Source organism: Camponotus floridanus, unplaced genomic scaffold, assembly GCF_003227725.1.
Source record: "Camponotus floridanus strain SB8 unplaced genomic scaffold, Cflo_v7.5 scaffold12, whole genome shotgun sequence".
Classification (NCBI taxonomy): Eukaryota; Metazoa; Arthropoda; class Insecta; order Hymenoptera; family Formicidae; genus Camponotus; species Camponotus floridanus.
The window spans coordinates 2,266,972-2,292,312 of record NW_020229237.1 but is presented as its reverse complement, the minus strand read 5'-3'; the positions used below and the strand labels follow the sequence as shown (position 1 = coordinate 2,292,312).

General features: G+C 27.8%; 1 protein-coding gene and 1 long non-coding RNA gene across 7 annotated transcripts in view; both read right to left on the bottom strand.

Moving 5' to 3' along the window:
• The window catches only part of LOC105259036 (TOX high mobility group box family member 3), a 74,978-nt gene that overhangs the window by 26,536 nt on the left and 23,101 nt on the right, over positions 1-25,341 (bottom strand). Inside the window, exon 1 of one of the 6 annotated variants that reach the window (XM_020029925.2) lies at positions 4,604-5,012. The exons of the other annotated variants lie outside the window; for them this stretch is intronic. The gene's annotated coding sequence lies outside the window, so the exon portion shown is untranslated. Of the gene's footprint in view, positions 1-4,603; positions 5,013-25,341 lie in introns of those variants that run through there. 6 annotated transcript variants of the gene reach the window in all.
• On the bottom strand, positions 19,150-21,152 carry LOC105259035. Its single transcript, XR_889787.3, has 3 exons — positions 20,941-21,152; positions 19,929-20,143; positions 19,150-19,640 (listed from the first exon to the last, which is right to left on the bottom strand). It is a non-coding gene; the product is annotated as an uncharacterized LOC105259035 (long non-coding RNA).

Sequence of the window (25,341 nt, the reverse complement as noted above, 5' to 3'; positions counted from 1 at the left end):
CCATATATTTGAATTCATAAAATATAAGTATTTTCTCTTTCTTTCTTTATGGATAAATAAATATATATAATATAGATATAATATAAACATAAATATAATATAAATATAATATATAATATAAATAAATTATTAATCTCAAAATTCTAGGTGCCATTTAATAATACCTAAATACATAATCATTTTTGACATAATAATAGTAAATGCATTGTAATATTACTATTAATAATTTTCTTGATTTATTCTTAATTTATTGGTAAAAATTATTTTTCCATATTCTCGATCAAAAACAAGATGCGTTTCACAATTTTAAACATAATGCTCTGATATCTATATTAATCTCCAATAATGCCTAATAATAATATTTATTCATACTCATATTTGTCATATATAATCTGATAGACATATGTATTAATGTAATCTATCATATATAATTATATATATATATATATATATATATATATATATATATTCACATCTATTAAATACCTACTAATATCCACTATTGCTATTGCTATGCTATTATTATTACTAATATCCGTTAAGTCCATAAACAGTATCTAGGAATTTTTTAAAAATAATATTCAAAATACTATATATAAATAAAACTAAACTAAAACTCAAACTTGACATCAAAACAATTTATATATAAACTCGCGAATCTATATAACAATATTCTTAGCGGCCTTCTTATCCTTCAGATATTCATTCCAATCGAAATACAATATCACTCCTCAATTCACTTTTTTCAAATATAAACATTCTTCAGTATGAGATATATACTAGACTTTATTGATAAGAGACTTGCGTGTAAAACACTTGCGTAATTATATAGTTCGATAGTGAATATAGCAAAACGGTAACAACAAAATCGGAGTAAAAATTTGATCAAAAGTCGGGTTTAGTGCTCGGTTTATATCCGCACCTGTCCATGATTCAAAATCGTTATGCCGCATGTTGCTGCAGACGAGGAAAGGTGGTCGAGGAGCACCCATGTTCCAGATGGTGAGACCCAAGACCAGTTCTTAGCATCGTTAGCGATTCGCTTCAAAGTAAATTTTCTTCATAATAAAATGCTCGTTTCATTCCATTCTCATTGTTTTTTTTAAATTTCGATCAATACAATTACGGATAATCAAATATCATATTCTTTAAGTTCTTAATTGTAAGAAAAAGTAGAATAAAACACTCTTCTGGATGAGTATCGTATCATCGTGGCTCTTTCTCACAAGAAAGTCTACATTACACAAGTGGGTAATAAAAAGGATTCAAAATTTTTTCTTTCAAGATTTTAAACAATTATTCCAAAACATATTAATTAATTATATAATTATATATTAATTATATAATTTAAATAAATATAAACCAGATTCCCGTATATTAGATGTACTCTACATTCTATTTACTTAAATATTCGAATGAGATGTCTACTTGATCGTATATTGCCATTAATTTAATTTTTTGTCATTAATTAATTACGCTTTGTTGCCGTAAAAACAAAAATTAAATGTAACAGCCAATTTAAATGTAATAGCCAACAAACAATAAATTACAAACGCACAACATAAACGAGGATATAATGAATATATATATTAATTTTGCCCTTTATTCATTTTTCCTCATTTTGCATTTTTTTTTCATTTTTAAAATCAAGTTTTCTAAAATATTATATTTCAAAATATTTATTTTAAAATTTCAACCGAAATTATTGTTATTACACACAATTATAACCGAAATTATAAACGAAATACCGTATATTTTATTTTTTTTTAAATTGAATGCTAAGTTTACTATAAGTTGAAAATATAAAATATATTCGTTGCATGTTTCATGACGTTAAATATAATTGGCTAGATATCTCATGCGATAGTACGTTTTCTAACGTGCATAGTAATGCAGAATAAATACCTTGTGACATTAATGGTAATGGTATACAGCCATCGTTATTCGCAATAAAATTTAATTCAAAATAATTCCAGTAAGCAACTTTTGCTAAAGCAAACTCGTTAGTTTTATGATTATATTTTGTGTAATATACTGTTATAGATTTAATTTATGTTTTGTGTAGTACGTCTAAAATTTTATTTAAATGATGAATAGTTAATTTAGGATATTAGGTAAGTAATATTAGGCAAAAGAACAATTTTTCCAATTCTTTTACAATATATTACTATGACGTAATAAACTGAAATATTCTTAATTTTTCATTAATTTCTTTGACTTTCACATATACATGCGCGACACACTCACACACACACACACATTGATAATCAATATCATCAAATAATTTAATGTACATCGTGAAACGAGATCTAATTCTTTGATAATAAACCTTTGTATGAATGTAATGAAATGACAAGTAAAGTACTGAATAATAATTTTAAAAAATATATTCTCTAAAACTTAGTTTTCATGAAACTAAGCAAGCATCGGTGATGAATATTTATTAATCTAAATTTTTGGCGCGTATCTAAAGGCGGAACAATCAAGACAATTCAATTTAAAAAGTCGTTTTAGATTCAAATTTGATTAAAAAAAAATTGTATTTTGAATGCGAATACTGTGAACTGTATATATAATTATTAGTAAATTTTATACGTGGAATTATCGCTTATTTATTAATAATTACTTTAATGAACAATCTCATTTATATGTTCTATAATCACGTTTTATATATAATCGATATATCTGTCAAAATAACTTGCCGAATCATAAACGTCAATATGTTAATATTCACGATATTCGAGAGCGAACACATATATTTCCGGAATAATTAATATTATAGCAAATTATAAAACTGTGATCGATATTACTTAATTAACAAATAATTGCGAGACAGCTTTAAATATTCAGCGTATAAAATCTCATATAATCATATAAGTAAAATGATATTTCCGTTCTTTTTTTGACTGACTTTGCTGAAGATCGCAAAAATAAATTGTCAGAGAATTCAAAATTAATGCCGTTTCGATTTCATTATGAGATTATACATATGTATTTATGCTTCCCTCACTTCTAAATAAAATTCAAGATAGCATACATTATTAATGGTTTTCAAACATATTATAGCATATATGAATTATGTAAGAGGAAATATAACACGTAAGTAGAAAATAATAGATAATGAACATTTTTTTTACAGAAACATGATCTTTTTTTTCACATATATCAAGTTGTTTCTAGTTTTTTTTATTGCCTACCGTATATGTGTCCAATTACGTTTTTATATCGCTTTATATATTTCTTATTATTATTTTTATTCGCGTATCAATTCGATAAATTGTTTGTTGAATCAGTAAACGAAAATATTTACCTGAAAATGTACGCGCCTTCTTGAAGATAAAAGAATCTCGTGATAAAAAAATATTATGATATTATGATAAATATATTATGTTTATTTCGATATTATACATTAAGATAATACGAAATGCATTTGAAATGAATTTGATTTGCATCAGCATTGCATTGCAAATTTATACCGGTCTAAGGACATTCCGAGTCGCACTATACAACGTAATATATATATATATATATATATATATATATATATATATATATTATATACGTATATGCACCGTATAAGTAGTCGCTAACAATATGTTACATTAATTAAGTCATTTTCAACCGAGCACAACTCGAGGCACATATCTATGGAAGTTTTTTTCCTTTTATTACACATTTTAACTGCTACACCGTTAGAAACTCACGCTTTATTCGTTTCTTGGCGAACAATCCCTCCCGGGATTATTCAAGATATGTACGCGTATTATTTCAAGTACGCCTCGTCTAATTAACAAAAGCGAATTATAAATTACCGACGGTCTACTATGGCCATTATCATCTGTTATTAAGAATTAATGTGTTCTGCAATCTCGTGTCGTAAATCATTATTAACTACGATAGTTGGAGCGATCCATTATATTGCCTTGGGCATAAAGCGATTAAATATGCGACTTTATTCAGATAACAGAAAGATCTGTTCGACTTATTAAATATCTCGTTTGAAAAATATTTACATTAGGCGAGCGATAAATCGACTGACTCATCGTCAGCTATTGTGTGTGCGTGTATATGTCTAAAATAAAAAAATAAAAAAACTCGCGCATTTTATTTCTGTGCATTATTAATGAGCGGTCTCGTAACTCACTTATAAAATAAAACGACAGATAAGAATCATTACGTATAAATAACGCCTCATATATTATTATACTCGATTGTTCATTTGCAAATTATTGGATTCAATCGTCTACAAGGTAATTTAATTGTATTAGAATTTATATCATAATACGCGGGCAAAAATATCAATCAATAATGACGGTAAAAGAGGAAAAATAAAAGGAAAAAAAAATTATTCGCCCCCTCACCTCCTCCTCCTGCCCCTCTCGTAAATACACAATGCGATACTGTCATCGCGTTTGGAGCAGCTCCGCGAGATGGCGCCACCCGACGCACCGAGCAATTCGCTAATAATTGCCGAGGAGATACGCGATTTGTATATACGTGTCTCGCAATATGCATAATGGACACTCTTCTTCCTCTTTAACGTCCCCTTTCGAGACTTACAACGCTAATTCGCATTAAATCAATGTTAAAAGGTGTCACTTACCGGCGAAAAATCCGGCTCACGGCACGTGAGATATAACCTCGTTTGCGCACTCACTCGCACGAAGCGGCCGAATCTCGAATGGAGACAGAGTTTGAGACGAAAATTTGACACTTGGACCCGCGTATCCGTGAACGGACAATCTCTTGATTGGCATTTGACTCTCCTACACGAGCGTATACGACCACAACACCGATCAGATCACTCACTACCGTACGCCGAGACTAGTGAGCGATAGTGAGGTTAGGGTAGAGCGCGAACACGCGATACGCGCATGTATGTACGAAACACGCGACACTACTTTTCGTGGCTAGCTTCTCCAAGTGCACTCGAAAAAGAAGCGATAAATAATAACAGCGACGAGAGACGACGCGCACTCCACACGATGGTCGGCGCGGCAATGATTCCGGGTACATTGGCTCGCTGCAGTCGGCGATGGTGGGGCCAAGTTCCACGACAGGGGGAAGACGGTACTACTACGCGCGTGTTGGTTGGAGGGATCGGTACAGTGCGCTACAGAGAGGGAAAAGAATACTTACGAGCGGGACTGTGCGAGAGAGAGAGAGAGGGAGAGAGAGAGAGAGAGAGAGAGGGAGAGAGAGAGAGAGAGAGAGAGAGAGAGAGAGAGGCAGCGGAGAAGATACATAGTAAAGTGGTGGCTGATTTGAAGGTAGGGGATATGTAGGATAGTTCTAAGGGGGGCGAGCGTCTCGGAAGGTTGAGGCAAACGGCCGTTTGTCGTTTTTTTGAATATAACACGTCTCCCATTTATGGACTAAACTGTTTAGTAACGTTGTAATTTCGTAACGTAAGTGTCTTCGAATCACGGTATAATTGAATAGGAAAAAAATCACGGATGTAGCTAAACGCGGAGGAAATCATTCGCTTATTGTTTAGCGCGATAAAGACTTTAATCGTGAATATGTCGAGTAATAAAATGCCAAAGTTACGTCACGTGATTATGGAAAGCGGCCATTTTGAATTTCGAATTTTTAAATTTGAATTTGAATTTAAATTTAAAAATTCATATTTATTATATCTCGTTGCGCTTCGATAATATCGAAAAATATAAATATTCTTTTCATTCGAGTGCATGTCAGATACATGAAAATAAGCGAAAGTGCAAAGAAGATTTTTTAATGCGCTTGCGCAATATTACGAATTATTATCAGCAAAAATATTTATCTTAAGCGTAGCGTGTCATGCTATATATATATATATATATATATATATATATATATTTATATATGTATATATATATATATATATATATATATATATATATATATATATCGTGCTGTGAAAAATCTTCGTTGTAGCTAACTGCTGGTAACGCGATCGCTTACGTCGATTAAGGCAACATGTGTTCGAGGAGTGTGTAAACACAGTCATTGAGTTTCAAAGTATAAGAGAGCGCAAACGCACTTTATGGTACTATATGTTATGAGAGTATCGCTCGTTTATCTTTACAGTTCGTTAATATGAATACTTTATTTATTTTACAACTTTACATTTTTACTTGAAAAATACTTTACTTTTGTCTATAAAAATTAATAAACATATAGTGTATCACGAAAATATTTATATATATTTAATATATATTTACAAATAATAATAATATATTTCATAATAATATATTTATAAATAATAATAATAATATTTATTTATATATTGTTTCGAAGGTTAGTTTAATGATGAAATCATAAAAATTCAATCATATTTCATCTATTGATTTGTAAGTAAATTAATTTTAAGCAAAGAAAAAAATTAATGATAGTGAAAAAAAATTAAATTTTGCCACAAATCGATTATCACAAAAAGTGAAATAAAAATTATTTTTTACGTATGCGATAAATGATAAATGCATCTCATATAAATATATGTTTTAGCATTCAGTATGATAAAGTAAATTGTTGTGTAAGATCGATTGAATTATTAAAAAAAGAAAATTGAAGCAATATTAAATAATAATAAGTCGTATTAAGTAGTATTATCGTAAGTTTTTTTTATGCGCACGCGTGTGTTTGCATACGTGAGTTTTATGTAACTTATAATTAATTTAAAAAATCCATTTAATAACAAGGAACTCGAGTTCATGTTTAATTTTCCTCCACTAAAAAAAAGATAATTGAGAAAAAAATGTATGCTAATGACAAAATAAGAAATATGTATTGGTAAATTACAATTTGAAAGATCCTCCAATAAAAGAAGAAACGGAAGAACGAAAATATCTTTTCTCATCGCAATTGTGACAAAGATATTTTACGAGTTTCTTAAACTAGCTGGCTTATTTATTTATGGCTCCACACATACACACAAACGTACACAGAAGAGATTCGAGTTTGTTTTAGAAATACTCGATATCGTGTGAATACCTACATCTGTTAGCTTAGATAATGAGCTGACAGCACTCGGAGGGGAAGGAGGATGGAGAATGGGAATGTAGGCAAATGGATCCGGAGGGAACAGAAAGGGAGAGAAAGAGAGGCGGGAGAAAAAGAGGAAGAGAGAGAAAGAAAGAGAGAGATATTAGTCATGTTTTATTATAAACACCCTCCCCTCCTCGCGCCTCCCCCCATCAGCTAAGAAGCCGGTTGAGCAAGTTTTATCTTGTCTACAATTATGCTTTTAGGAGAACTAGCCTTTCTTGTTATCGATCATTTATTTTTTTTTTTTTTTATAGAGGATCGACCTCGGATGTTATTAGCTTTTGAATTCTTTTTTACATGGCACTTTACATGTCCGAGCGTGCTGAACATGTGAACGCATAAGAGAAATATTCTCAGATATTATAAGAAACTAGGACACTACGAGAGAGGAACTGAGATGAGTGAAAGAAGGGTTGTTAGTCGGAGTTTATACAAAGTCGTTACGTTCTGTATCTGTAAAAGGTTCATTTCAGTGACATTTCAATTGCATTCATGTATATTCTATTTTGCGACATACAGCTAATTTGAGATCATAAAACACAAAGAGAGAAAGAGAGAGAGAGAGAGAATAAATAGAGAGAAATGCTTACGCAATGCAGATCCATGATAATATAGTTCGCATATTTCAACAGATAAGAAAGTTGTTCTTCCAAAGATAAAGAGAAATCTGCTTTATGCTTTGCTTTCATTGACCATGAATGTATGTGTATATTTGTGTGTGGGCAGTATAGATTGATTAACGATATATTGCGACTCAGTTCTACAACAAGCATCGATTTGCATCGCAAAGCAGATTTTATTTCCAATATGATCAATAAGTAATATGTAAATTTCATGAAGATATTTTTCGTGTTGAGAAATATCTGACAGGTATACATACACGCACTTTTACCTTTATTATTAGTTGTAATTGAAAGAATTTACATATCAATCATAAATTCTAAAAATAGCTGAAAAAAGTGTAAATGTGTGTACAGTAGATAACAAAAGTATATCAAGGTATATGAAACAAAAACGCAAAAAAGTAAGCAGTTTATCTCAAGCTCGTTAAATGCGATGTAATAACATTGTAGAATTAACGAAGAAAACACTTACATATGTATACGTATACATATAAAAATATTTTGTTATTTGCCAATATTATGCTTTGCAAATCTTAATTTATTTCTTTAATATATCATACTTGATAGTCTATAAAATTTCGATGAGATAAGGTATAATCTCCTCGTGTATATCGAGAGAAAATCTAAGAAGTTAAGACAGATGGGCATTAGAGAAAGTAGACAAGTGGAAAGTAAACTCTCTTTCATGGTCACGCCAATATATCGTTGTATTTAACACATAGAATAATAATATATAAAATATAATATAGTCTTCAGCAAAATTAAAATATCACTTTCGAATCGATCGAATAATTTCTTTCTTTAGTATGCGTGATGTCAAAGTTGAAGTTCTTTTATCAATTTTTCGCAATTAACTTGGAAGTGATATCATTTACATAAGAATCATCGTCGAGGAAAGAAATATAAATAGCGTTCAAAAGCTGGAACTTCAAGCTTTAATATGCTTTCACGAACATCGTTCTATAATAATTTTTCATAAATTTTACCTTTACGTATTTAAATTTCAATTTTTTGACTTCGAAGTGATGCTTTAATTTTATTAAGAAGTTATTTATAAACACATTATTAAAGAATGTATTTATTTGAATTTCATAAAAATCTTATATTATCTATTATGTAAAAAATCAAGATATTCACCCTTTCCTCTCACACACATATATATGAACATATTATATACTTAACATTTATAGAATGAGACGTAAAAAAATAAAACAAAAATGTGAAAGAAGATTTTTTTTACATTATTTGCTTTCGAGACAAATAATTTTAAATTTTGGAAACTCGATAATATACATATATACGCCTTTTTAAATTTGAATAATTTCTAATAGTCTTGCAACATATAGAAAATTTATCGAATTTATCTCGAAAACCTATGCCATAAATCAAGCTTATTAATTCATAATCTTAAAAAAGCCAATATTATATTTAGCAAAAAATGATTCAAGTTACACGAAAAGGACAGTGTATACATATATTCAGATAAATTTACTTTTCCAATAGAGAGAATATTATATTTTTTCATATTATATTTTATAATAACCACTGTTAAAATAAATTTCATAATGTGTATAAAATTAGAGATCATTTAAATTTTTAAAAAAGCGTAAATATATTGTTAATTTTTAAAACTAATTTTCTTGGAAACAAAGCTTTTTATAATATCAAGAAATTTTATTTCACATTTTTTCCCATTTTTACATGAAGAATCGTTCTCCTTTTGATTGTACCATAAATTATGCCAGTCTGTACATATTTTATGAAGATATTATATGTGTGCGTGCTCTTAAAAAACCCATTATAAAATTTACATAAATACGTAATAACTTTCTGGAAACTTGAATTGGATTTTAAAATAAGCTATTATTTTTTTATCAACTGACTTCAAATATACCATATTATTATGTAATTATTATGTAATTTTATCGCTAGAGAGAAAAATATAAGTATTTCTTATGTATTTTTCAATTTTAATTTTAGATTTATTAAATTTTCTCATGCAATTTATTGTATTACAGTTTTTATATTATTTTACCGTCAGAAAAATTGTTAATTAGAAATTGTTAATTTGACTGGAAAGATTTTATGAATATCTGTAACTTAAATCACAGTTTGTTGTACAGTTTTTTATGTCGCAAATTATATCAATAAAGTTGTAATTAAAATTTATTAGCAAGCATAATAAATATTTGATTATGATAGCAAAAATGAAACATGAAATGAAAAAATGAAATGGAAGAAATAAATAACAATGTTACATCATGTTGAAGAATCTGATATTTTACAACATTTTTAGTTATAAATTTTATATGCATATTGCTTTTTTATATTGTTGTAGCGAAGTTTAAAAAAATAATTTAATACTTTGAACAATATTTATCGTGGAAATGATACCTAAACTTTAATCTTTTAGCATATATAAGTGTTAGTAAAATATATAAAATATATAAATATTAATTTATCATATATATGTACATTATTAATGTACATATAAATATTTCTATTTCATACAAAAAAACATTAGAAATTTGGTTTTATATATTCTTTATAAATATATTATCTATAAAATATTATAGATCTCTATTATATATTCTCTATAAAAAGAATGAAAAGAGAAAAAGATCGAAATATTAAAAAAATTATCATTTCAATTAAAACAATAATTTATTATTCGGAACAATGAACTACGTGATCGGATTAAATAATATGTGGCTATGTAATTTTTAGTTTCACTTTGCGCATGGTCGAAACACACTTACGTAACAAGATAGCATCGCACAAGATAATTGAGCGGACAATTTATTGCAACTTTCTAAAGACTCATCCGTTCTATTACAAAAGTTTTATCATAGAATTTAAATGTCTGGAATGCGAGATTACAGTTATTTTAAATATTAATTAATAAATGAAGAAGTTTCCACGTTTGCAAAAATTAATAATTTTATCTTATTTTTTCCTTCGTACACGCATGTTTCGTTTTATTAATATTCAAAAATTATATTTAAATAAAGTATTATTTATTCGCTAGGAGATTATTTCATTTATTCCCGATATTTCAATATTAAAAGAAAAGTTTTTTATTATTTTTATGCGAAAGCTTTGAATTGAACGAAAATATCATATAGAAATTAATAAACTGAAAATTAATCATCACTATATAAGAATTTTTGCATCAATGCTCATATGATATCAGACGAATCCGTGTCAAAGTAAATATAGAATTTCTAACGTCATTTAATTTTGCTTTACAGTTCTTTGTGTCTTTAATCATTTTAAAGATACAGATCTGTTCAGTTGCATAGGACATTCTATATATTATACATATACTAATAATAACTTTTTAAATTGTAGCAATCAAATTTTATTATTGATTGGCATCAATTGACATCATTTTTCCATTTAGTTTTTGTTAACGATATTTATTTTGTGAATAATATTTTGACATGTATATGATTTTATTGTTTTTAAAAATTCTTTGTTTAAAAATACGTACATATTTGTTTAAAAATACGTACATATTGTATGTTTCACATCCAATTAATTATATTAAAATGTAATTATATTTTTCCATTTCATTTTTTCATTTCCCATTTTCACGTTTTCCATCATAATCAAACATTTATTATACTTGCTAATAAATTTTAATTACAACTTTATTGATATAATTTGCAGCATCAAAAACTGTACAATATAAACTGTGATTTAAATAGAGATTCCTTCATAATTTTTCCAGTTGAATTAACAATTTGATCTAATTAACAATTTAATTAACGGTAAGGTAATATAAAAACAGTAATATAATAAATGAAATTGCATGAGAAAATTTGATAAATCTTAAAATTGAAATTTTTAAAAATATATGGGAAATAATTATATTTTTTCTCTCAACCGATAAAATTACATAATAATATAATTGATTTCATTAGTTGATAAAAAAAATAATAGCTTATATTTTAAAATTTATATTAAAAATTATTAAATTCAGATACACAAATATTAAAAATAAATAAATATATAAATAAATATTTCACTTTATTGAAAATAATTAATAGAAAAGATAGATTTAAATATACATTAAAATAACTTTGTTTTCTTTTTTTATAACAATTTTCTCGACGGTCGTATTATTTTAGTATATTTAGTTTCTTTTTTGAGAAAGTTACTGTAACGCGAATCGATATGTGACCTTAGATAATAAGTTATTTGTAGGCATGTTATGAAAAAGAGAGAAAGAGAAACGCTGATAATATTGCGCTGTGATATTCGTGCTCGAATACTTTTTACAAATTAACGATGAGATTAGATAAAATATGCATTTTATATCAGAAATATTAAAAAGAATATAACATTAATTGTTTTATTCGTAGTAAAATATTCGTATTAAAATATTATACTCGATTATAATCATATCTACTATATATTAAAATTACAAATCTCTTTTTTTTAAACAAAATTAATATAATAAAAAAAGAGAGACAATTGTAAATTTTAAAAGATAATTGTAAATTTTCAAAAAAAAACACTGATTAATTTTATCTAGACTAATTTATGGATCTTCATTTGTATACAAGATAGTACGAATTCGAGAACGACTTAATAGGAACGCCACAAACCCACGATACTAATCCGAACTTGTTTAGAGGTGACTTAAGTTGTCCGAACTAAGTTAACTCTCTAAAATCAAATTAGTGAGTTCGTGTGTAACTTGTAAATCAAAATAAATTGTCATAAAGAACAGATTGAAACAATCTTTTAAGATATTTAGCTTCTCTAATTATCTTATAATAGCCTAACTATTTTTCTTTTGCAAAATGTTAGAAAAAAATATAAAATAAATATTTTTAAAAAATATTTAAAAAATATTTTTTTATTTAATAAAAAGTTTTCATGCACTTTTTTTCAAATAAGAAAATAAAGTTGCTTAAATTACTTCTTTAAAAAGGTCATATATTATAAATGTCATTCAAGAAAACAGTAAACTTTTTTAATATTTGGCATCTTTTAATTTTGATATTCTTCCATATGTACTTTCACGAATACTAATGTTCCATCTGCTTAACGTCAATGAGCATATCACAAATGTATGGTGATTAATTGAGATAATTAATCGGTATTAAAAAAAAGTATAAACCCGCCTCCTAAACATCGTGAATAACAATCATCGTCAAATAAACATCGTCTTTTTTAAAATAAAAAATGATAGAAAATAGGAAAAAATTTTTTCAAAAAACGATTATATTGCATTCATATTATCAGAAAAATAAATAGCTTGTACCATATAAAATAGAAGAAAATTAACCACCATTCGATAAGTACCGAGTGATTATCAACTGTACAAACAAATTCGAGCAAAGAAATTTTTAAAATCAACATTTACTCGAGGTCTTGAAAAACACTTTAATGGATTCTTGAGCAAACGCAAGGCAACATGGCGACCTTGTGGATTGATTCTACCGTTATTATTCGTTGACCATACATTGGTATCTACAGGGCAATTGCCTTTTCTTTTTTTTATTTTGCTTTTATGAGCATTATTATTTTGAAAATTAAAAATTGCAAGTACATTCATATTTCAATGAGTAAAAACACTTATTAAAAAAAAAAGTTTTCTCATAAATTGCATCTCTTGTTTTAAGAATGAAGGAAAAAAGATGCATTTAATCCGATCTATCTCTAAAAAATTTTTTTATAAATGGAAAGTGAGATACATATAAAAGAGAAAATTGAAAATTGATTACTAGAAATGAAAATTGAGAAGTATAGATGTAAGAAAATAACCCGAGAGGAAGATAAATAATATTTTGCGAAAATAACGCTTATAAAGATAGATATTGAATATAACATATAATACAAAGACTATAAAAATTATAATTATAATACAATTTCTTCCGCACCTCTTGCTTCGAAATCCATTCATCATTGCTTCCGACTTTTTCAAAATGAGGATAATAAATGTTGGATAATAAATTCTCTATATCTTTTACGCGTACATTTATCTCTTTCTTTTTTTCAATTGACACTGTATTCTGTTATGTATTTACTAATGCAGGTGTAAATAATAAACTTTTGTAGTGCAAATTTATAAAAAAAAATGTGTGTGTGTGTGTGTACAAATAGGAAGAACAAGAAATAAGGTAGAAAAAAGAAAAGAGGGAGAATGATGTTTTTCATGGCCACAAGGAAAGGGAGAAATATTTTAACCAAAAAGGAAATTTTTTGAATAGTCGAGTTTTCCAACCTCACATTGTCGGTTACACCAAGAAGCACGCAACAAGTGGAGATCTGAAATGCCCTTCCTCTGCAAATCTCTCTCCTCCACCTTTCAAACTTTTGTACACTGGTCTTCTTTTACGCTCTATTTCCAAGACTTTTTTTCTCTTTTTATTCTTGGTTTTCAGTATTCTCATTTAATACATCTAATACGTTTCTGTCGTTAAATCTCTCGTAATAGGTCTGCTTCTATACTCTGATAATTTAAAACAAATATTACACACACTATTCAGCAGATGTGATCTAGAAACAATGAAAAAATCGTAATAGAAAAGTTGACGCAACAAAATGATAGGATAAAAAACTGTATTAATTTTCTATAAAATGCTATTCATAGATAATGGTCTTCATAGATTTTTTATAAAATGGTATTCATAGTTCAAAAAATAGAAACAAATAAAAAAAATCTGATTAATATCAGTTGACCGCTAAGAATTCTCTAGCTTCTTTTTTTATATTTTGTAAACAGTCAATTTATTGTTTTGAGTAATTTTATATATATGTATGTAGCATTTTTTGAGATAAAAAAGTTTAAAATTATGTGATTAATCAAAAATATACGGATGTATGGATATAGATAGATGAATATATGAATGTGTATAAATGTGTGAAAATTTTTACGAAAAGATTCTTATGAAAATCTAAATCTTATGAATCTAATTCTTATGAAGAGAGTAAAATATCATTCACTGAAAAAAATATTGTTGTATCAATATAAAAAAAAGTTATGTTTTCGACGAATATGTAATAATAATATTGCATTACGCGAAATATTATGGCTGGGATGCACACATGTCTCTAATTTCTGTTTAACAAGATATTATACTCGAATATGCAAATTATATATTAAATTGCATAATATCATTAAACAAACAACTGTTTATTAATTGCTGTTTTCTTCTTTCAAGAGATAAATATAAAATAAATGATTTAAAAATTATCAAGTATGTAATCAAAATATTACTAAATTTTACGAAATAAGAAGAAAGTAAATATTTTATTTAGACAGGTAGTATCAGATGTTGTATACCATTTAAAAATTTGTAATATTATTAATACAGTTGTACAGTTATTATTTATACAGTTGTACAGTTGTACAGTTTATTATTTATACAATTGTACAGTTTATAACTTGGATTTTAACTGTCGATGATGGCATAAAATAGCTAATAATATAAAATACATTTTTATATATGTATTATACATTCATCAAATGCTTGATACATTGGAATTATGTTTTTATTTCCAAATGTGCGCGTAATAAGAAATGCTTTACCCTACTATATTATTGGATCAAAACGAAAGGAAATGTTAACGCTATTTCTAATATAATAATTTATTTATTAAGCTATAAGATATGCCATCTAGACATACATCTAACAAGTTAAATATAATTTAGTTTATTATATCTAAATTATATAAAAAAATAATAAGCGCGCTGATGAAAATAAATTACGTTATATGGTAGTTAATATTATTATTAATGCGCTTTGTTTCTCTCATCAACTCTTGCAATAAAGAATACTTTAGCTGTATTATCAATGCAAGATGTAATATACTAAAAATAATATTATAAAAAAGTAATTACCTGGGAAAAAATTATTCAAATTAAAATTATAGGCCACAGAGAGAATAAATTAAATATAATATTATTATTACATCGCTTCACATTTCAGCGTACCTTCACAACACGATTTTTTCAAATTATACATGATATTTTGAATTTCATGAATACCTGATTCCAAGGCTAATTTATCTATACCTATCTATTTATGTATTTTATGATCTTGAAATGGATTTTATAATTTCAAAAGTCAAGATATTTTCAAAAGCAATGCCATATATGCCACTTCAGCTATAAGAGTTAGATGGTATAGCATACAGTGTAACTTAGCGAGCATATGCTTTTCTCGACTGCTCGCAGGTGTTTGAAGTGGGCAGGCCAGACATAAGCGACGCGGAGTTTCGAACTTTGCATATCATATTTATGGCATCTCTACTTTTGTATATCAAATCAGACATATATTGTTTTTAAAAGCAATCTCGTCTCAGAAATAATTCTCTCAATGAAATAATTTATATTCTCATTATTTCAGAAGAATGTTAAGTGCCGTTATCGATGAACTATTTATTTCTACCTAGCATAATTTCTTCATGGAACACGTCACGTTAACGTTTTTTGTAATTTATTTCGTAGAAAAAAATGTCGACAAGAAAGAACAGAACGACCGCGATAACAATGGGAAAATCAAGACTACATTCGAACTGTTGCCGTCTGAGTTATCTGAATATGATGCATATGAATCGACACATCATTACAGTCTCCGTGAAATTCAGCATAAATTGAATGTATCATGATGGACCTTGATTTACCGCACATAAGATTCGATAATCTTTAAAATATCATCTATATTCTGATGACTTTTAGAAGCCTTAAGTGAATATGATGTAACAAGTTGATTTTTATCACTAAGCTATGATAATTAGAGGAATAACTAAATTTCTTCTGGAATTTTTTTTCATGGTAAAGCTACATTTTATAGCTCTGGAATATTAAGACATCACAGTATTGGTCAATATTGGTCAATTAAAAATTATTAGTCGTGACAAATTGACTATCATATGAGTGAAATTTTCATGATAATAATAAACAGGATTCTTGATAGCAAAAATTATTCATCTATTTTATTCCAATTTTTTCTCCATATTTTTTTAATCAAAAGTTTAATGGTGTGAGATATTTAGATTTTTTACGAAATGATTTGTCATCTGAAAGATTTATCTTTATCTTTATCAGGTAAAATACATAGTATATTTCAACAAAATGAGTCATATATATTACGTATAAATAATATAGAATTATCTTAATGTTCTATGTCAAAGTCGATGAAATAATCGAGATGATTTTATTGAATAGCCAATCAAGTCTCACTCCATTAAGTCTTTATTTGTGAGATTACATAAAAGATTTTTCTAGAGAATGACTGGCAATAGCGAATGCGGTATAAATCAAAGCGATTTCCTAAAAAAGTTTCTGTTATCAATTGTTCAACATTATAGGCCTTGTCACGTGTGTAGATCAAAATAGGGCACATATCGAACGTTTAATGTAATTATGTAATATATGAAATATGCGCGCACGATATACATACCCAACACATGTAGACTCGCACGTACATAGGAGATGCTAGTTAAACTTTATCTTCACATGGTATATTCTGTTAATGCTAAAGAAGTCTGACATTTTATGATCTAAAAATATTATATAATATAACCTAAAAAATATATTATAAAATCCATTTCAGAATCATAACATATAGTATGGTTGAATTTGTTTTATAACAAGATACTAATTGAATTTACTTTGGAAGCAGGTACCTCATAAAGTTCAAAATATGACATTTAAAAAAATGACATTAAATAAACGTATAGTGAAATATGAAGTGATAGGATGATAAGATATCATACTAACAATAAATTTGCTATCTCTATAATTCTACAATTTTAAGTTGAACATTTTCTTTTTAATACTAACTGATTACGAGTTATTGAAATATATTTTTTTATTTGAGACACGTTATATATAAATAGTGTTTTTTTTCCAAGACATATTATACGCATCTCTGTCGATATGATGCACTGTACTACATATTTTCATATTTATTTTATTACACTTTTAATTGAATTATTTATTTTTAATTGAATTGTAACTTATATATCTGAAACGAGATGCATCAGCAAAGCAAGAAAAAAGGATGCAAGATCTATATCATATAATAACAAAATTAAACTCTGTATTTATTTGTAAACAATTAATAAAAAGATTGTGTTTTGCTTATTTCGTTTTATTAATATGCTAAATTCTCAATGCTTTCAACTTCAATATCTATATTTCAATATCTATTATTATACTTTATTCCTATCCCGCATATCAATCATAACGTCATTTTAATTTCCTGATTTCTTTTTACTCTATCTTTGTCTCTCTTTCTATTTCTGTTCCGAGCGCAAGAGCATAAAAATAATGAAAGGACAAAACTAATAGCTCGCGATCTACCGAGGAATACGTTCATAGGCAAGGCCGTAAACAGAGAGAAAAGCGATGAGAGGCGTGCAATAAAAACAAGAATGACGAGCATAAAACAGCATAATGGAATTCGAGCTAACCCGTCTCTCTTGTAACTTATATAGCAAACTGACGCGTTCATATCCAGTATTATCGGACGCGTGATATCGAATATTTGTCTTTTTTATCTTTTCTCGTTTCAAAGAACTTATGACTTGAAAATGTAAAATACTGTTTTGCGTGACGTTGTGAAAGTACTAAATGACATTTTGTTCGTCGCCTGAAATTTATTCCTGTGTATTTTTACATTTTCCTTCTTATATATACGCAACTGTTGAATTTTTTAAATTAAGATATAAGCATATTGATGAAAAACTAACAGAAATAACAGCAAATAGCACCGAACTATATTAATATCTAATGATAATGAGAATATATATAAGATAATTCTTACATTTATATTGAACATTTTTATGAAAAAGAAGATAAAGATAAAAGAATCTCGTGTTATTGATTGAGTGCTTTCGTGCAATATACCTATTAGATTTAATTAACAAAAATTTATATAAATCATTTTAATTATGAGAGAATTTAGAGCATAATATGAATATCATATTATTAAATCTCCTTCATAATTTTTTAAGCAAAAGATATGAGGTAAGTTATCGCTCGTTGTACTTATTAACATTTACAGATTACTTTTTATATACAAATTAGTTATTAACATAAAATCATGTGCACTAATAACAAGCAATTAATCTGTCCAAGAATATTTTGTATTAAAATAACCTGTATATGTACATGTGTGTGTGGAGATACTTTATGGATAGATCTAACAGATAAGTTTTTAATAGAATATGAGTCGATGCCTTTCGCAGATTCAAGTCCAGTATTTAATCTGGACATTATAATTTACTGTTACGTATATATTTTTAAATATTTAAAACGATTTGTAGGGCCGTATTTTGCATAAAGTTGCATTATACTAGCTTACTTATCATGATAAATTATAAAATTATAAATGATAAATTATAAAATTATAAATATGCTATAAAAATAACAATATTCACAAAAAATTGAACAATTACAAATAATTATTAATTTCGATAAAACCTAAATAAGCATTACAATTACTTACTAAATCTTATATTTCATCAAGTACTTGTATTTTATCCAGCATTAAATGCATTATTCGAACATTGATTTTGCGTTATGCTTTATAATTATTTTATTTGATCCTAAAATAGACAGATATTTTGCCTTCAAAGGAATATATAGAAGCGAGTTTGATCATATTTTTAATTTGATTTTTATCTTCTCCTGAAATCTTTTAGCTTTTTCTTCAGAGTTTACTCATCCGAAAGAAGGGACAAGAGGTAGTTTTTGAAATAATAATTCTATAGCATTCTCTCTATAACATTGCTACAATGTACACACACACACACGCCACACATATGCATATACACAAAATAAGGTTTAGTTCATGACAATAAAAGTATCTCAAGTATTCGTAGTCGATGACTCTGTCGTGGTAGCGACGACGCTGTAACAATGGTAACCGGTTTCTCGCACTGTTCGCTCCCTTTTTTCGATTTGCTGCTAACATGCAAGTCATCGATGGCAAAGATATATATGAATAGCCTTTGATCGGACTAAAATAAAATAAAAATGGATTATGCAAGTGAATTATTTAAACGTTTTTTTTTATCTGTCGTATAATAGTGACCGTCATCATCATCATCATCGGGCACCCTACGAATGAGATGGGATAGAGAGCTGGGCGAGAATAGAAGCAGAAGTAAAACTGAAAAAGATCTTGTGCAGCACGAAGCACATGAGCTCTATGATATTAATGCTTATTCAGTACGAGCGAATGAATAATGGGCTGCTAGTGAAATACGTCGAGACATAAATATTGTATCTGGAGCGCTATATATTACCTGTATCGAATATATTATCCGGCGTGTTCTCTGTTCTCTGCTCCGCTAGCTCCTATCTGATTGAGATTGTTGCCATGGGAATGGTTGGACTTGCTCATTTGTTTGCGTCGTGGCGGCCATTTTCTGGTCACTATCACCGAGTCAATTGTGTTTGTTACGTGAGTGAGCCTCTCTCCTTGTCCTTGTTCGTCCCTTCGTTCGACACATAGATTTCTCTTTTGTGCATAAAGTACGAATTCATCTTTTTGTTTTTTTTTCCTTCCTGCGAACGACGCTTACTCCTCTATCCATTCCGCTTCCGAAATTATACTTCACCAATAACGCGACAGAGAGGGAGGGGGAGGGGATGGAGGGAAAGGGAGGGAATTTCTTATCGATTTATCTTTGAATTACACGGGACAAAAAGAAGAAATAAAAGGAATATTATTTTGTAAAAAAGATATCCTTGTAATATATCATATTTCGATATTCGTTATAAAAGAAGAATACGCGATTGCTTTGTGTGACATTATTGTACTCGTTGATTGATCTATTTACGACTCGTTCGCGCAATCCATGGAATATTTTAAACTAAATTACGAGCTTGTACATTCGAGGATTTTTTTTATCGTAAAAGGAGATCGATTCCCGTGATTGAAATAGAATAGTTATATAGAAATTCAATGGAAGAAGAAATTGTATGTTATCTAGAAATTGGACGTTAAGAAGGTAACAATGAAAGCGCACGATCGAAACGTATAACATAAATCAACACATATATTATATATCGTAATTTCAATATCGCATAGTCTAACGAATAATCTAACTATCGTAAACGTCGTTTCTTCGAAATTGCAATTTAATATCAGTCTTCCTTTACGAATAACGAAGTTACTTTCGATTAATCGCCCTAATGTCAAACTTGACCGGCCTAATATCAACTTCCATGATCAATAACAGTTAAGATATTCTTACTTTTGCAAAAAATATTTTGCGCAAACCCACTATTCTGTTTTTTTTTCCATTTATTTACCTGCTTCTGTCGGCCTTACATACCGATTCCTCCCATCTTCGCATATTCTCTAGCACGACGAAACGTAATCATTTGCAATCCCGCGTAGAACCGCTTTGAAACTTCCTCGAAGGAATTTATTAAACTTTGACTAAGTCGCTTTACAAAGTTTCACCGTCGGGGGAAGTCGGCGGGGCCGAGGCCGAGACCGGGACTTGGGTAGGGTGAGAGTGGAGGGGTAGCCGATCGAGCTGCGACGAGAGGAAGCGGTATGTGCGGGGGTGTCGAGGTAGAGAAGAAACCGACGATGAGAGCATAGGCAAGGAACGATAGTGATGGGATGAAGGGAGAGAGAGAGAAAACGCGGGAAAAGATGGAGGTGCTGGTGGAAGTGGAGATGGAGAAGAAAGAGGGGTAGGAGAAGTGGAAGTGAAAGAGGAGGAGGAGAGGAGGAGAAGGAGGAGGAGGAGGAGGAGGAGGAGGAGGAGGAGAAGGAGGATGAGAGAAGTTACTTTCCCGGAGAAATAAAAGTTAATAGAGTTCTCTACCTCCTCGTATTCCACCTCTTTCACTGCTTCACCATCGTACAACTTTCACGAAAGTTATTATATCTTAATTTACTATTGGGCATTATCTGGAATTTCTCCGACGTTTCCGTTTTAATGCGCCGCAGGATATAAGCAGAAAGTATATCGTTCTTTCGTATGATTGAGAGAAACAAAAGTACTTTTATCATGCTGCTTTATTGTACTACGACTATGAGTATATGAAAAATGGAAGAGTAGGGATAAGAAAAAGAGGGTATAAAAAAGTCAAGGTATCTGTTATATACTCAAATTAAGAGAATACTTCGTACAAATCTCAAGAAACATTAATATTACATCGTGCAAGATTATAAATGGGAACACTTGGAAATCGATATTGCATTCGGCAATATCGAATCTTATGCTTTAATAAAATCGGAAGTACCGATCCTACGCACACATTGATTTTAAAGAATATTGTGGAAAGAGTACTTTACGATATTTATATAATCAACAAATTTCGTTTGTAATTTTACTTCCCTAAATTATTTTCATCCCCATTTATATAAATAATCTGCGAAAAATTAAATTTAATAATGTAAAAACATAAAAGAATAATGCTTAGACAGTAAAAATTCGAGACATCTGAAAGTTACATTGTTTGAATGCATCTTCAGACATTTGCTAGATATTTTCTGTAAAATGAGACATTTCGTAGGAAAGCATTCATCCGCTTGGTATTTTTCAATAAGTTTCTTTGACGTAATATAGCAAGCTTCGATCGTCAAAAACAATTGCATCAATTTTAGAATAATATATATAGACGGAATCTTATATAAGAGAAACTAAAAGTGGGCGATAAGGGAAGACTACAAGCACTTTGATCTATTTGTTTGACTCAGCATCATTCGACTTACAGTTATTTGTTTTTCTGCATGTGGAGATGCACATGTTATAATTTGACACTTATCCTAAAAAACAAATAGCGAGTCATATGTTATCAAATCAAACCGAGTGAATGAATAAGCTGTCCCTCTTTTCTGCTAATATCAACTCTCCTTATCCTTGACTAGTATATTTTTTTTGTCGATAAAGAATATAATTGAATTTAATCATAAAACTCGATATCATCATGTAACGTAAGCCAAATATAATTTTAATTTTAAAAATTAAAAATAGATTTTAATTAAATTTGAATTTTTTCAGAGTAGCGATGCAAGGGTAAGAGATGGTGCTTTTCTCTCCATCTCGAATTTACTTTGCCATAAATGTACAGATAATGATTTATATTTTATATATAATTTATATATAATTTCATATATAATTTATATATTTTATAATAATTATATATATGTTATATATAGTATGTGCAGAATAACAAATATGATAACAAAAAAATCCTTTTTTTATTACTTATTGTTTTTTGTGAATAATATATATGATATATGTATATATACTATGAGAGTCTAATGATTATATTCTAAGATATTACAATTCTCATTAGCCATATGCCCGTAGCAAAATGCGCGACAAATAATCAATAGATTTTATCAGAAATTGCTAACGAATTAGTCTCAATTATGTCTGCATTAAGTTTGTGATCTATCGGTAGAGTTTGCTCGTGGAATCTAACAATAGATTGGTAAAAATCGATCGCAGGATTTGTGCAATCTGACAGGAGATTGACAACAAAACTAAGTAAAATCTGCTAGTGGTTTAAATAAAATAAATACCTAACGTAAATTTTAAATATACTTATAACAAAATTTAATATTTGATCCAATTTCATAAACAGAGTTATTAATGTTATATAAGTATAATAAAAGTGAATATTACATAAGTAGTATATCGATACATTTGATATTTTTCATTGTTTTAATTTTTATTTAAAAAGTATGTTCACTATTACATTATCAAAGTTATTGAGTTCTCTAAATATATTGGAGCGAGTTAAGAGTGAAAAAATGTAATTCGTAGAAAAGGATACGTATATGCTGGATGGATTATTATTTTTGTCAGGGATTCACTGATTGATCTTTTTTGGTACTAATAATATCTTTTATGATATTATAATAATATCAATCAATCAGCAAATCCCTGACAAAGATAGCGAGCCAGCATATATGTATCCTTTTCTACAATATGAGTAACCGATTGTAAATTTTTTCTCGTAAAATAATATGTATTGTAATATATATTATATCGTAATTCTACATAGCAAACGATTAGTACAACTTAATTAAATAAATGATAAAATAAATTAAAGAAATAATTAAAATTTTTTAAATCTCGAGATTAAATTCCTACTTTATTCAAAAGTGCGAATAATTATCTATTTTTATGCGATTTTAATCATTTTAATATCCTAAAATTCTTGTTGAATTTGTATCAAATTTACTCAGATATTAAACTGATAGAAAAAGTTATTATAATAATTTCTATCAGAGAAAACTTGGCAAAATTTACACGGATTTGGCTGAGTTTTTAATTTAAATCATTTTAAGTATAAGAGGGCGCTATTTAATTTCAGGTGCATATTACTCAAGAATGAACTCCTAATATAACGTATATCACGATTAAAATAATCCTGCTTAAGTTTCTAAAGAATTATATATTTTTTAGTGAATTATATAATTTATATAAATAACACTAAATAAATAAATATATATATATATATATATATATATTTATTTATTTATTTAGTGTTATTTATATAAATTACGTAATTCACTACAAAATCGTGGAAAAATGTCTTCAAGATCTCTTTCAAGATGTCTTTGAAGATCTTAATTTAGCTTATAAACAATACATGCATGAACTAAGATTTTTAATAAGTAAATTAAATAAACAGATCAAATTGTTGTATGAGTTCTGATAAAATATAATATTAATATTCTGATAACATATAATATTAATAATTGCTAAAAAAATAGAAATATATTGATTAGTAACTATATTATATCATTTTAATTATCTCTTCTCAAGTATTTTAGAAACATCGACAAATCAATATTTTTGAAGTTGTGTGCACAATAAGAAATCATAGAAATATATATTTATTTTTAAAAGATATTAAAGAGTTAAACTTTAAATAATATTTTTATTAAATAATGTTTACTAACTTTTTAGTTATACTAGGGTAATATTCATATATACATGTACTTTTACTTATCTTACGCGCGTAATTGTACATAGTTGACCGTAGTATGTATATACTATACATAAGTCCACAGACAAGATACGTATATCTGGGTTACGAAGCAAGTTACTATATTCTAATTTAGCTTGGTAACTTTTGATTCTTATGCAGAATTTCATCATAAAAATTTTCTCGAAGAAATTAAGACAATTTATATATATAACCTAAAATATTTAGATTATTTATAATATTCACAACAATATACATATACACAAGTATTTAGATTATTTATAATATATTCACACAATAATATTTACAATAATATGTATCAATACGCATTTTATGTGTAAATATTATAATAATGATGTTTCAGAATTAAACTTAATTAACTTAAGACATGCATTTAGTATCTCAAAATAAATAAAAAAGTTCCTTTGAGAAGCTTTAAAGGATATTGACACATCTAAACATTCTGAATATGATATTATATAATTATTATAACAAGTTAAATACATTAATAGTATGTTTTAAATATTTTATTATTAGAAAACACATGAAAATTTGAACATAATTATAAATTTTGTTTAAAATAATGGTCTTGAATATGAAAACAGGTTTTGCCATTAATACCATGAGAGAAAAATAAACCTGTCAAACATGTTTAACTTTCTTCTGTAGAGGATATAAAAATATTGTTTGAAAATATGAAAAAACATATTCTGAATGCATGTACAGATAATATAAATGCAAACATAATGG